Source organism: Passer domesticus, chromosome 9, assembly GCF_036417665.1.
Source record: "Passer domesticus isolate bPasDom1 chromosome 9, bPasDom1.hap1, whole genome shotgun sequence".
Lineage (NCBI taxonomy): Eukaryota > Metazoa > Chordata > Aves > Passeriformes > Passeridae > Passer > Passer domesticus.
The window spans coordinates 41,467,637-41,482,435 of record NC_087482.1 but is presented as its reverse complement, the minus strand read 5'-3'; the positions used below and the strand labels follow the sequence as shown (position 1 = coordinate 41,482,435).

The window sequence follows — 14,799 nt, the reverse complement described above, 5'->3', positions numbered from 1 at the left end:
ATATGATAAACTTGTCTCCCCAAAAGTGCATAGTTCTTCTGTGACCTTCCAGAGTGCTGGAACACACTCTTATATTTTTTCTTGGAATTTCCTGAATTGTTGCACTGCAACATACATCCAAGGCAAGCATCAAGCTGCCAACTTTGTTTCTAGTTTTAGGTGTGTGAGTTTATTGGTGATTGACATGACCTCTCTGCAAAGTGAGTGGGGCATTTGAGAGCAGCCTGCTGGCACTAATGAGGCTAATGAGGCTGATGAGAACATGAAACCCAACATTCAGGGAGCTGATGGGAATGCAGGTGAGTGAGGACCCCCTCCCAACCTGTCTGGGGTTCTTTTGTAGGTTAGGGACCCCCATTGCTGCTATTTATTACTAAAGTTTGGAATGGAATCCACTCTTCCCGACAGAACAAGGCTGACAGCAGGCTGCTGAAGTACCTGTGCAATGAAGCAATGTTATTTATACCCTCTTTGAATGGCTTCAGATAACCCAGTGAGAGTTTAATCTCATTGTTCTATATTTAATGAAATGCCAACGAAATGCAACATATTTATACATATTTGGAAAGACAATAAGAAACTACCTATAAATATGCACAGACACGTTTCTGACCAGAGCTGAGGACTGGTGTGCCATCAAAGAATTATATCTCCATGCAATGGTAATTTTTCAGGAATAATAATTCATTAATAAAGTAAATGAACGGGTTGAAATGCAGAGAGAGAAGTGCCAGGCAGTGAGATGAAGATTAGGTAGGTGTACAAAGGTTTGTGGGTGGCCTTGGAGTGCTATTCCTCCAGTGGCTGCTGGGACCCTAAATCACACACACACACACACACACACACACACACACACACACACACACATATATATATATATATGCAAATCAAGAATCTGTGTTTAGTGTGTTATCCAACAGTTACTGGAGAAGCAGGGGAAAAAACCCTCAGTTTTTGCAGAATTCAGCCCAAATCTGGTGCCTGTAAAAGCTGCCATTTGCTCAAACATGAGCTCCTGTGCTGCTGGTGTTGGGTTTGGGGATGTGGAAGGGAAAAGCTGCGAAATGGGCTCGGGAGGGTGGAAGTCTATTGTGAAATTTTGACTGAATGAGGTGCCAGAATCACAGCCTAGCAGCAAAGCACTCTATGAAAGAACACTGAAAATGAATAAATTATATAACTGTAATGCATTTATAAGGCATAACAAAGCATGCATAATATATTGGAGGGTTATCAGTTATGAAATTAAATTCTGGTGTATCACTTGGGTATAAATTGTGTTTTACCAAATACACATTACCAGAGAAACTCTTGTTAACAGAGAAGATTCCTGTAAATATAAATATACATAGAACATTCCTCCATCAAATCTACAGAAATTAATAGGGTATAATGTGATTACGTGTCATTAGTCAATGAAAAATACCTTTTTTTGTTAGGTTGTTTTTTGGGGTTTTTTTGGTGTATGTTTTCCAGAGAAAAAATTATTTTTGCTTTGGCTTTCTTTTTGAAATGCAAGTGATTCTATTGTCCCTCTCTTTCTCTGTGAAAAATACTAAATTCTCTGTGTTTTAAAGGCCCTGTACAGGTTGCCCAGAGAAGCTGTGGCTGCCCCTGGATCCCTGGAAGAGTCCAAGGCCAGGCTGGATGGGGCTTGGAGCAGCCAGTGGAAGGTGTCCCTGCCATGGCAGGGGGTGGAGTGAGATGGGCTTTTAAGGTCTCCTCCAACCCAAACCATTCCATGATTCTACATTTCTCCTAAAATCTGGACGTCAAGGAGTTTTTGGGAAAAAAGACTGCAAAGAGGTGTGAAGTACATGAAGCCATCTGGTATTGTCCTCTTAAAAAGGATGGAAAGAGGAAAATAATCAGACCTGGAAGATTCCTGGAGCAAAATCCCAGGGCAGGGTGGGAGCAGCCCTTTGCTGGTGTCTGTACCCACCAGATACCTCAGTCCAGCTACAGAAATTTGTTTTTTCAGCTCTCCACCAACCCAAGCCCACCCTGCATGGGGTCAGGTGCCCTGTGCTCTAATTGCAGGGATGATTCCATGAAAGGAAAACCAAGGGATGTTTTATTGTTCTGATGATGGCACTGAACTTGCACGTGCTGTTTGCTGCTTTATGCACAGTGGAAGGCAGAGCCTGCAAAATTCCTGAGGAGGTGGATTACTTAACTTGCAATTATCCCTGCTGGGAAAAGACAATAAAGTCCAAATTAATAACACACCTTTAGAGCACCCATATCTCTACAGTCCAGAAGAGCACATTTTAAAATCTGTGTGTTTTCAAAGGTCAAGTTAAATGAGCCAACTGGAACTACACAAGGTAATTACTGATTTATTAAAGGTGTTGTATTCATTCAGCTATCTTTGTTCTGTGATGTAAGACAAGTCTAATTTTGTTTCAGAGATTAAAGGAACATTTGTTTTTTGTAAACAAATCCCTAGCTGCTATTACAAATTACATCATGCATAATCTTGACATGATAGATTGGGAGATATTTCAGAGCAACAATGCCAGTGCAATTGGAACAAGAACTGCGAGAATGAACAAAAATTGATGAATTGAGTACATGATATTTTGTATTTCATATCATAGCTTGATTACTGCTTCAATATGCATGGAATAAGAGAAGCAACTCAATTATAAAAGCTTATCAGCAAGACTTACAAACAGTGAAATTCAAGTCTGGATATTAAACTGACCTTAACTGACAAGCTTTCCTTTGAAATTATGTCTTCCTTCAGTGCTCATAATGCTTATTTACTCTGAGACTTTTACAGAGCTGAGAACTCTTTTAATGGGCACTTGAAATTTCATGGCCACGCTGCTATTGGCACAGCTCATGTCTTTTTGCCTCTGTTCAATTTAACTCTGAGTTGTATTATTTTAAAAGATCAAAATTCACAACCATTCACAGTGATATTTTCCCTCTTTTTTTTTTTTACCCTGGAAAAGGCCCTGGATTTCACTTCTTCTAGGTAACTCTTTGCTATTAATAATTTATGCAATGACCTTACGCTGTTGATCTTAAGAGTGGATAATCCCAAAGATCCTTATTTCCATTGTAATGCACAAGATGTGCTCCTGAAAAAATAAGAAGGTGGAAGAACTGTGAGCCTCAGACTCCAGGTACTCCAGGAATCTCTGCCCACTCTGCTCAGGTGATTCTCAGCTACGAAGCCCTAAGCTCTGTTCTCATCATTACAAAAGGGAGTTTGTTTTTCACAAACATCTGTCCTTGTTCTATTTGATCTCATTAATGCTCATACAAAACGAATGTACGTGCAGCCTAATCGTGCCCAGCACAAGCTCTTCACAATTAGGAGCATGAATTAGTGGAAAAGGTTTTGCAGAATGTGTTCAGCTTTGCCAGTTGCAAAATGTATGCAAGCAGGAGCCCTGCAAAGACAAATAGCTAAACAAAGACACTGGGAATTGCTATAGTTACCAGAAAAGGAATAGAAAGCTTTAGATGAAATTTTATTATTTTATATTTTTTTATCTTTACAATACTCCCTTCCTGCACAATTTTAAAGCACTTTAAAACAGAACAAGGTTGAAATAGCTGGGTTTTCTTTAGAAATATTAATCTTCAAGAATACCTGATCAAATAGGAAAGATAATTGCCTAGTGAGCCTCCAAATTCTGGGCATTATGATGGAGCCCTTGGACTTCGTATTTATAATTTTCTGCTTTAATAGTGATCACCAACAGAAGAGAAGGTAGATGAATGAAACAGGTCAGTGGAAAAGTGCTGGAAAAGTTATTAAGGCTGGCTGTGTGCAACTGATCTGAGCTGTCATTGATCAGAGAGCTGAGCCCATCTCTGCAAGTGCTCTGGGTTTATCAACCATCACCTCAGACACTCTGAGGCCTGACAACTGCAGCATCTCCTGCTCCATCCTGCATGACCACATGTACCAAACTGCCATGGGATCCATGTGCCCACCTGGGGAGGCTCCTCAAACACAGCACAATGAAGAAAGAAGCACAGGGTGAAGGGGTTCATCACCAGACATCTCTTTCTATTTAATCAATTTAATTGTCTTTTACCTAAATTCTGCAGAAGCACTTCTGTCCTGACTGGCACCTGCCATTTATAATGTGCAATGTCAATGACAGCCAGACATGACAGAGAATGGAACCCAAAAATGGGAATGTCCACAAAGTGACTCTTATCCACCAGCACTGCAAAACGGAGAGCTCCAATAGGAGGCTTTTTTCCATCCAGAAAATAATACCCAGAAAAGTTTATCCAGAGAAGTTTCTGCTATTCTTCTGCTGCCATTTTGAATATTATTTTATTTTTTCCATTTCATTTCATGTGAGAAATCCCTTTGCACTGCTCAGGCTGCTCTGCCACAGACTCTCAGGGTTGATATTCCTTCCAGCACCACTTAGAGTATCTGGCTTCTCATTTGATCAATCGATCTGAGTGAGTGATTTCTCCTTTCACTCGCTTCACCTGCCTCTCCTTAGCCCCACTCCTTCCCCTTTTGTCAGTGATTCAGTCTGCACACCCGTGATCCCAAGGCTGAGGCTGGAAATGATGGCTCCCCCATAAGACACTGAGCACAGCTAAAGGAATGGTCACATTTCATACAAATGTTGTTATCTCACTTTGACCTTTAGGTGCTGATTTTTATGTTTTTTGCTGCTACTTAGACAAATTTCTCCTGTCCCAGACCTTGTGATGACAGGCAGCTGAAAAGGCTTTCTCACAAAAGGCAATCATCAGAGTTCTTTAATTTAGCTTTCAATGAAGGCAGAATATAATAATTTATTATGAGTGCTTTTTGCATGGGCTTCCTCAAATATTTATAAATTCATTTAAATAATTAATACAGGAGTTTTAATAAACTGTTTCTATTCACAAAAGGAATGTAATTTGCAGAAAGGACAGTTCAGGTGCTAGGAAACACGAGTAGACCACATGAATTAAAAATAATGGTTTGCATCAAAAGTTTGTATGACCTTTTTACAAGTTGTCTAAGGTTGCATTCCTGGTGTGAAAAAATGCTTCTGTTGATCTGGATAAGCTGTGCACTACACAGGATATTTAGGGAGGGAAAAAGAACAACTTTCAATTAACTTGGGGATTTCCAAGATCTAAGTTTATCCAAAGAAACAAAATATATTATGTTAACCATGACAGCATAGATCTCCTTTTTTTTTTTTTTTTTTTTTTGAGAAATTGCTGCTACACACTATTTTCAGGAAAGAGAAACAAGTTTTTTATCCATTGGAACATGTTTGCATTTATCACTACAGCAGGCCATTATTTAAGCAAGCATAAGGTATCTAAAGCAGCCTGTGATCATCCTAATAAGGATAATAACAATAAAATCCTATTACCAAAAGCAATTACTTCACAGGAATGCAGCCGGTTAGAGCTTTCCCAACCTGCCTGATTTCCTGTCTCCACCTCTGGAGCTGAGCTGAGCACACAGCTCTTGTAGGATGTCAGATTCCACTCAGTGTTGAAAAGGAGAAACTCTCTCCATCTGTTTTCTCCCTAGATCCTGTTCCATTGGGATGTGGGTGTTTCTCTCGTGCTGAGGTGAAGAGACCCTGATCTGAGCAGGGACTGGGCTGTAAGGCTGCAGGAAAAAACTTCCCTGCCTTCTCTTCCTGAGAAACCAGCCTGGACCTGATGCTTGACTTCTGCCCTACAACCTTACAGCACCACAAAAAAAAAAAAGGGATTATTACATTCCATCCTCTAGCTGATAAGTAATTGCTGTTGCTGGCCCAAGGCAGGTCTCTCAGTATGTGTGGGGGATGTGCCTTTCATCCTGGTACCATTTATCCTCTTCAAGGTCACCTCTAAACTTTGCATGCCGAGTGCAAGGGGCTGGACACAGCTCTTTGTGAAGCAGGTCCACCAGCTCCTCCTGTTCTGGCTCTCCCTTATTCCCTTCTCCCTCTCAGATACCAACTGCTTTCACTGCTCCAGGCAGCACCAACTCAAAGTTAGATGAACACAAACTTTTCACACAGAAATAGGAGAAGGAAAGGAGGCAGACTTTCCCCTCTCTCTTCTTTTTCCCCTCACCTCATCTATGTGAGCACTAAAAACCCCCCACACCACCACATTTAGAAAGGCAATCACAGCTATTTCAAACCCCAAACAAACCAAAGCTTATCTTGTAGCTTCTTCTGCTACTTAAAACTCAGGGGTGCTATGTTCTGCAAACACCTCCTCTTTGCATAAAGCACCAGCAATCTCCAGCTCCAGCCCTGGAGAGAGCACTGGCAACTAAACCAAGGCAGATAGCAGGGAAGGAGAGCAAAGTATGCAAATTTCACTGGGCACACTATAATTACTAATTCATAGCAGAACTGATCACAGTATTTCACGCTTATCCCATGTAATTCAGTCACAGCAGTATTCATTTTACTATTAATTTTAATAGGATAATTACCTTTATAAAGAAGAAAGAAACTACTGTTAGAGGGTCAGATCCTCAGGTGGGGAAGATATGGTGATTTATACCAGCTTGATGAATTTTGTAATCTTCCTTTTCCCTTCCTTTGAAAGGAATTCAGTAATTGACTAGTTGCCAGACTTACCAAGATAATCTACGCTAAATGAAGCAAAATAAGAAGAAACGGGGAAGCAAAGAGGTGCAAGCACTTAATGGTAAAATTTACATATCTGCATTTGGTTTATGTGTGTGCCTGCCTGGCAGACACACACAGAGACACAGCCAGTTCATTCCCAAACAGCCAGTTCCCAGTTTGTTCCAAACCAGCCAGTCCCCAGTTCATTCCTAAACAGCCAGTTCCTTCCCAAACAAGCAGTTCATTCCAAAACAGCCAGTTCCCAGTCCATTCCTATTCTGTCTGGCAGCAGAAACAGTTCCCATAGTGACACACAGTGCTGAATTTATAATGTTTTGTGTCCAGATTCTCCTCTGCAAAATGGCAAAAGGGTTGGGATTCCAAGAACATCCTGTTTGAATATCAGCAGACAGAAGGGTTTAGAGTATGAGCTGTTTAGAGTTAAAGACCTACAAAATAAGAAGCAGGCAGCTATATTATTATCTCAATAACTGAGAGAGATATGCAAATCATTTAAAAATTTTGCTCTTGGTCACCAGAAAGTTTTGATAGGAATATTTCATAACCTGCAGCTGCCATAGTTCATGTATTTTTGAGAATAAGCTTAGAACTCAACCCCCTGCCACTTGCTGCCCTCACAGAGATTTTGTCTTTTCTCCTGTTTTTCCAGACAATTCTGTTTCCTTCTCCTTTGTCTTCATTCTCCTGGCTCATAGGAGAATGCCTAATCTGCCTTTAGCCTGTAATGGTGTGTCAGAGAGGAAGCAGAAGTTAGAACTCACCACCAGGAGCTGCTGGGCAGCTTCTGCATCTGCCTCTGGCCATTAAGCATCTTCAGGTGCTGTAATTTAGATACTACAAGGTGCTGCATTATATTATAATGAATTGCTTTGTGAATTACTACTGAGATTAATTGAATTTATGGCTCCATCCTGGAGAATGTGTCCTCTTGTTGTGATTAAGATAATACATTGCTTGAAACAGAAGTTAAAATACATGTCAATTCTGTCAGTCAGCAGTGCTGTCATTTAAGCTTTTTACCTAAAAAAAAAAAATCAAGATAATTGTTTCCTTTCTCTCTGCTAGGGTTTTAAATTTGAGTATTTTATTTCAGGGTTCTATTTAAATTGAAACTACTGCAGCATTATATGCAAAGAGAAACCAATCTCAGAGGGGGAAAAAAAGAAGAACCAAATATAGATTAAAAAGCTGCCTCTCCAAAGGTTTTGAAATATGAGAAGCCTGGCTCTGCATGTAAGATTAATGACAGCTATGTGTGTGATGAATAGTTCAGCTCAAATCAGGGGAAAGTTTTGCCCTAAGTATCTGCTGTTCCAAATGCTGAAACCCTGATATCACCCAGCCCTGCAGCAGCAGCACTTGGCGTCCCGACTGTCCTGCCCTGCACAGACAGGTGAACAACAGAGAGAAATAATACCTATGCTTACAATCAACTCACATCTCTTCATGACAAAAACATAATTTCTCTCCCTGGGTATCTCTTTTTCATTATTTTTATATGTGGTAATACATCAGCTTTGTTGGCTTATTAAGAAAGGCAGATAACGGCAGCGGTGGCAGAGGCTCTGCTCACATCGTGGCTCATGAATGGAGCTATTCTTGTACTTTAAATTGTCACTATTTTCCTAAAGAATAGACAAAATGAATATTCAGTTACTGTGCATTCAGGGCCTCAATTTGTGGCCAGGGAGCATTCAAGGCTTCAGTTCTGTGTTGGGAGCTCATGGGGAGATCTTCAGTTCTGCCTGGCAGGGAACAGCAGCCCTGGCCAGGGAAATGCAGAAGAGCTTCTGCAAGGAAGAGTCTTTAGTGGCTGATGTGCTTCAAGATTTTGTATTTTAATATAAATGAATAATTCAAACACTATCAGATTTTTTTTCTATTAAAAAGCAGGTGGAAATAGTCAAATCAGGACAGCTTTTGGCCTCCAAAGGCTTCTGTAGTAATGGGGAGGCTGCAGCCAAGTTGGTGTCTCATCACCAGAGCAGCTTCCTGTGCCTTTTCAAACTTCTGCTGCAAGGATCTCAAAGCACTTCTCAGGCCCTACCTTGACACTGTAAAATCCTGCCAAGGTAGAAGGGAAAGCATATTCTTTTCCTTGGATCACTGTGGATTGTACAAGCTGCTCTGCAGGACAAGGGGAAAAATGGTAAAAATATCCCCGATCCTTCAATGAAAATATTGGGTTGTATTTGTGTTCTCTGCCAGAGAGAGAAGCAATCCTTCCCACTTTCTGAGGGCAGTGGAATAGAAAGGAGCTCATGAGTTCCTGAAGAATGGCCATAAGCTTTTACCTTATTAAGAATAATACTAAAAAAAATCTGACCCCAGAGAAATCTCTTAATGTATCCATGTACATTTCTTATTACTGTTTGGGAGGAAATTCTTCAAAAGCTAACAAGTTATGTAAATTTATTTTTTACACTCATTGTATTTGGTCCTAATTTCAAATGGAATAAATATGAGAAAATGAATTGTATAGATAGAGCTTTTTTTGGTTTAAACTGTAATTTGTAATTTAGAAAACCACAGAGGGCAAGTTGTTTAGGTGGCCAAACACAGAATTTAGGTAACTCACTGGAAGCCCTCAGTCTTTGAAAGGGAGTTCTAGAATAACATTCTGCACCAAGGGGAGAGAGGGAGGAGCAGGCTGTGTCTGCAGCTCCAGCAGTGCAGCAGAGCTGGGTTTGTGCTCCTCAGCAGCCTGCAGCACCCACCAAAGCATCAGTCAGCATGATGCCAAATGGCTCCCCTGATGCAGACCTGGAAAAACTACACAGGATAGGAAAGAAGAACATCTAGACATAGCTGTGAAATGGATTACACACCAATATATCTCTACATCTACATATCTAATTCAGTGTTTTCTTCTTTCCAGGGTGCTGAAAGAGATGGGCAAGAGGGACACACCTTTACAGCATCTTCCCCTCATGCAGAGATGCTGGGAGATATCAAATCCCTGCAGCATTTCAACAAGAGCCTGCAAAACTCTAGTGAAGCAAAGAGAGTCAGATCAGCACAAAGACAATATAACTGTGTATTTAATATCCCTGAGGGGTTGCCTGGCACTGGTCTATCAGCAGAGCACACTGCATTACATTTGTGTTCTGCAAGGGGACAGTAACAAATGGAACTATCAGAAAGGGCCATGGATGCCTCCTCTGTCATTCTGAGGAAAACTAGAACTGTAAGAAGTCAGCCACACTGTATGCAAAGGAGGGTCTAAATGTACTGGAGTAAGATTGAGGAGTTGACATTTAAATTGCAAGGCTGACGTTTTTATGCATCTTTACATGCATGCTCTCATGGCTCTGTGGGTAGATGGAGGGTAGGAAAGAGGAGGTGATGCCATCACCTCCTGATGATGGCTTGCAAAGGCAAAAAGAGAAATTGTTATTTATGGCAGTGCAGAACCTATCTTTCTAAAATGCCTGTCATTCAGGACAAAGATAGGGAAATCTTGTTTTGCTGAAAGTCTTGGAAAATATGTGCAAATACATAGCAAGGTTTCACACATATTTCCAGTGATGCCATATATTGTCCTTTCCATTGTCAACTGTTGTACAGTTTTCTTGCAGCCATATTTAGTTCTGCTGGCCATGGGATAATGGCAAAGCTGCTTCCAGAAACTGAAGCTTCCCTTCAGCTCCCCTTCAGCAGAGTCCAAAGGTCTTAAACCTGCCAGCACTGATGTTTTGAAAAACTCCAAAATGCCACCAAAACACTCTCTAGACTGAATGACAAGACAGAGGTGAAAACAGTTTATGCATAGAGTCAATGCACTCAGTTTGAACAGTTATGCAAAGAAAATATTATTGCCTGAAACTCCCAGAACTAACTTGCAAAACCTCTGAAGAGCTGTATGTTTTTTGCAGGTTAGTTTTTTTCTTTCTTTTGGGTTTTGGGGAATTGTTGTGTGGAGGTTTTGGATCATAACTAGAGTTACTGCCTGGTACAACTTAGTACTGCAAACAGCATGCACAAAAAAATCCTACTTTTCAAAATGTCTTGTCTGACTATTTCTCAGGAAAGCAAGTGGTGAGCAGTGGATAACTTTCTGGGGATAAAAATGGTGCAAATACACTTCTGGATTTAGGGATCAGTAGAAAACCTCACAGCTCCAATCCTGATCCTTTTACAAACACAGCAGAGAATAGAGAGAGCAGCAACAATTGCAGTGCCCATCCTCACCATGATGTGAATTGTATATTACCACAGGCAGACTTCTGCCAAGCCTCAGCTATAAAAACCTCCAGCACTTCTCAAAAAACAAAAACTCACTGCCCTGATTGAACTAGAAGGTGATGAATGCCAATATGCTTTGCAAATGTACATGACAAATAAGGGTAGAATTGAACATCAAATCCACCAGCATTTCATAACCCAGGACTTCTTCCCAGAAATGCAATCTGTTACCTTGCTAATTCTGATCCTGTCTTTTTCTATCTTCTTTGTTTTAGTGGTGAGTAGATCTGATTGAGAATTAGTTTGCTCCATTTAATCCTAATTCATGTGTGTCTCTGAGACTTCCTACCTTGTCTGCCTGTCCTGCTGTGGGTACCTAAAATGCAATAATCTACGGTTCACAAAGTTTTTATGATGACGACAAGTCAGAGAAGGAGTTTCAACTGCACCAAAATATCCTTGTAATCAACCTTAACGTAAATGTTGTCTCATTATGCACCTCTCTTCTCCAGCAGGGCAGAGTTGCTCCTGTAGAGATTTCCATGGCTGTGGGCAGCAGTCTTTCCAGCCTACCATGTGTGTTAGCTTTCATCTGCACCAGCAGATCATGGAAGAAGAAACACAGATAATGTGTTAGTCTGGAAGCAATGCACGAGGGATATCACAGACAGATTAATCTGGCGCCTCAAAGACAGCATAATTCATTTGGATGAAAAGGGGATTCTCCTCAGTGAGACAGAGAAAAATCTCCTTTATCTTTTTCTTGGCAGAAGAGTGAAACACGAGGAGAAGCTCTTCACAGGAAATGGGAATGCCATTATAGCTGCTGACACCCTCCTGGCCAGGGGCACTCAATTAGCCCCATGTCCAATTTCCTCTTTGGCCACTGGCTTCCATGGGCACCTGGGCTTTGTGTTCAGTCCCTAAATATACAAAAGGCACAACGTCACCTCTTCTGATCTTCTCTTCACATCACCTCTGCCAGTGATGTGATGGACACCAGTGGAACAGCCAAAACAGGAGAATTTCAGCCTCTCTGTGGAGCTGGGACTGCAAACCTTCCACAATTCCTGCTGGTCTGTAACACAGACAAACAAAATCTTCCCTCTGCAAAGGTGAAGTCCAGGCCAGTGATGGTCACAGGACATCACTGCAGGTGGTACAGCTTCAGCACTGTCAAAATCTGCCCTCCAGCCTTCCCTTGGAAAATATATTATTGTAAGCACAGGTAATTTCTTGTAACTGTCAAGAGGCTTTATTTTTGCCTTCTTTGCTGTGATGAATTCCCTGTTAACCAGAATAATGTGACAAGGAATAATTGTCAAAGAGGTAAATTCATACTCAGCTCTTTTGATGATTTGGCAGCTTTTGAATTTGCACAGGCAGCAAGCAATGTTTTTTAAAATATATAGGACTTGAATAAAAACAAATGTGGTCCCAGTAAAATACCCATTATACACATTTTATAATGGAAAGAGTTGTGAACAGATGTAGATCAAGATTTCAGAGCAAGGATCATTCACTGTCACTCTATTTTGAGGTGGGTAACTTGCCACTCCCTGAAGATACTTGGTTTTCAGATCGAGTATAGGTCAACTCTCAGAACATGAGACTTCTATGAAGGTCTGTTCATTTGGTGCATCATTATGCTCCACTTCATAAAACCTCGAGTAGACTCCTCTCAACTCTAACTGCTGTTTCTGCTGCGAAGATGAGAAGAAGGGGCTATACTCATTTCTCATCAGGAACCTGAATCAACACTCCTGGAAAACTCCCATTAGCTTCTGTGAATTGCCTCATGCCAATACAAAGTTATAAATATGGAGCAGCACCACTGGCACAGAACTGACACCACTGTAAAACCTGAGGTGTGATTACCTTGGCCTGTTTTATTCTGAGTGCTGCTCCTGTAATACAGCTTCTGGGGCCCACCAAAATTTGCAGTAATTCCCTAATTTTCATCAGAGGTCTATCCTCCATTCAATGGCTGTTTAATGTCCCTGTAATTCCACAGGGCAGTGACACTGGGCACGTGGCTTTGGCATGGGGCCACCTGAACCATGGTGTTCCCTCTGCAGCATTTTATTAGCTAAAGGCCAGGTGATGGAAAGAGTGCTCAAAGAGGTGTAAAAATAATAATAGCACTGAGATATTGATTTATAAGGGACTGGGTTTAGATTACCGCAGGATAAGCAATACTGAAATTCAACAGCAAGTATCTAAAAAAAAGGTATCTAAAAATATTACTGTAGAGGGAAATGTGAGACAGAGGGAGTAAAAACTGAGGCTGGAGAGGAGAACAAAATGTATTATCAGCACAAGGAGTCCAGCAAGAAAGTGCAACACTTCAGCTTGACACCAGCCCTTGGCAAAGACAATTGTTTACATTGGTGTTTTCCTGGCAGGAAAATAAGGGAAATGAGCAACTTGCCCAAACAAGCTGGGAAGAGAACCAAGAAGGAAGCCAAGACCAAGCCTTTCCCTGGAAAAGGAAATTATATTGAGAGGCACTGGCCTGAGAACCTTCCCCTGGAAACACTCAGGGTGTGCATGGCTGGAGATGGGAATAGAGAATGGAGAGATCCTCCAGGGAAACAAAGACCAAAGGGGCAGCTAAGCCAAAACACACTGTGTCACTAAATCATGTTTCTTTCTTGGAGGGATGAAGATTAATCAAAACAGAACTAAAAGTGAGTCTTTGATAAAATGTTTAAGTGGCCACTCTTGAACTACAAATTATTTGCATCAACTAGAAGATGAAACATTAGTTTTCCATTATGCTGCAGGAAATAGCAGCTTGCTAAATAACTCTTTTAACTTTCCTCTGGCACCTATTGATTATATCCAATAGAAATTAAGAGTAGAAGGCAATTAAGTTCAAAATTTAATGGTGTTCTGCTCCTGTTAATTTACTGCCTGACCTGATCAATACATTACACTGGATAACAATCTATTCCACTGAGGCTTGGTTTCTCCAATGTCCCTTCCACTAAAATTGCAGTAATGACAAACAACTAAATTTTCAGCAAATAATACTCAACCCCACCCCCCAAAAAAAACCCCCATAAAAATAATTAAAAATTGGATTATTCACTGTGGTGGTGAAAACAACAGCTTAAAACTAAATTGACTTTTACAGCACAGTGCTTGGACTTCATGAAAATATTAGATAAGCTACAACCTCAGTCAACAGAACCCTCTGGAAATTGAAATCACCAGTAAGTTTTACACATCTCACATACACAGCAGTACAAAACCCCCCCCCCCCTTAATCTAGAAGGCAAAATTGAAGTGGGAAATTAAAGATCAATGGTAGTGAAAGCAACAATATTGTGCTGTTGTTGTTCTTTTTTCTACATAATAGTTTAGGTCTCCAGGTGAATACACACAGCACAGACTTTATGTATAACCAGCTCCATCAAAACCTACAAGCACAAAGTTAATTTGCATTAGGTTGCAGGTTTTTTTTGGTCCTTTCTCCAAAACCTTGTAAGCACTTTTTAAATAACTGAACTGTTTCCCAAAGGAAACAAGGACATGGTGACATTTCTCACCTCCTTCTGTTCTCAGAGGTGGCACCTGCTGGGTCCCTCGGTGCCACACAACCTTGGGTGGTCTTGGAGACCACAGAGATGCTCCTGCAATCCTGTCCTGCAGGCAGAGTCCTTGGGGTGGCCAATCCAGGTGCAGGTGATGGCCAGCAGGCCAGCATTTCTCTCTCTGGAGCATTTCTCTGGAGAGGCATCTCCTACCAGAGAATCCCCACGGGACTGAGTCTCCCTTTGTGTGTCTGAGGGCTCTCACTCTTGCCTATACAACTGGCTGAATTGCATCACTGTTTTTGGCAAAATTCAACGTGTCAGCATAAAGTCAAAACAAAACATGATGAGGTTTTCTGAAAATATCCTCTTTGCTGATCAGCTGCATCCCTACTGGCATTCAGTGTGTAGCCAGCACACCATTAATCACTATGAAACATTTTCATTTATTTTGACACCAAAGAGAAATTGGAAGGAAGGATATT

General features: G+C 41.0%; 1 protein-coding gene across 4 annotated transcripts in view; it reads right to left on the bottom strand.

The window, feature by feature from the left end:
• TAFA1 (TAFA chemokine like family member 1) overlaps window positions 1-14,799 on the bottom strand; it is a 214,570-nt gene that overhangs the window by 14,314 nt on the left and 185,457 nt on the right. The window lies entirely within an intron of this gene.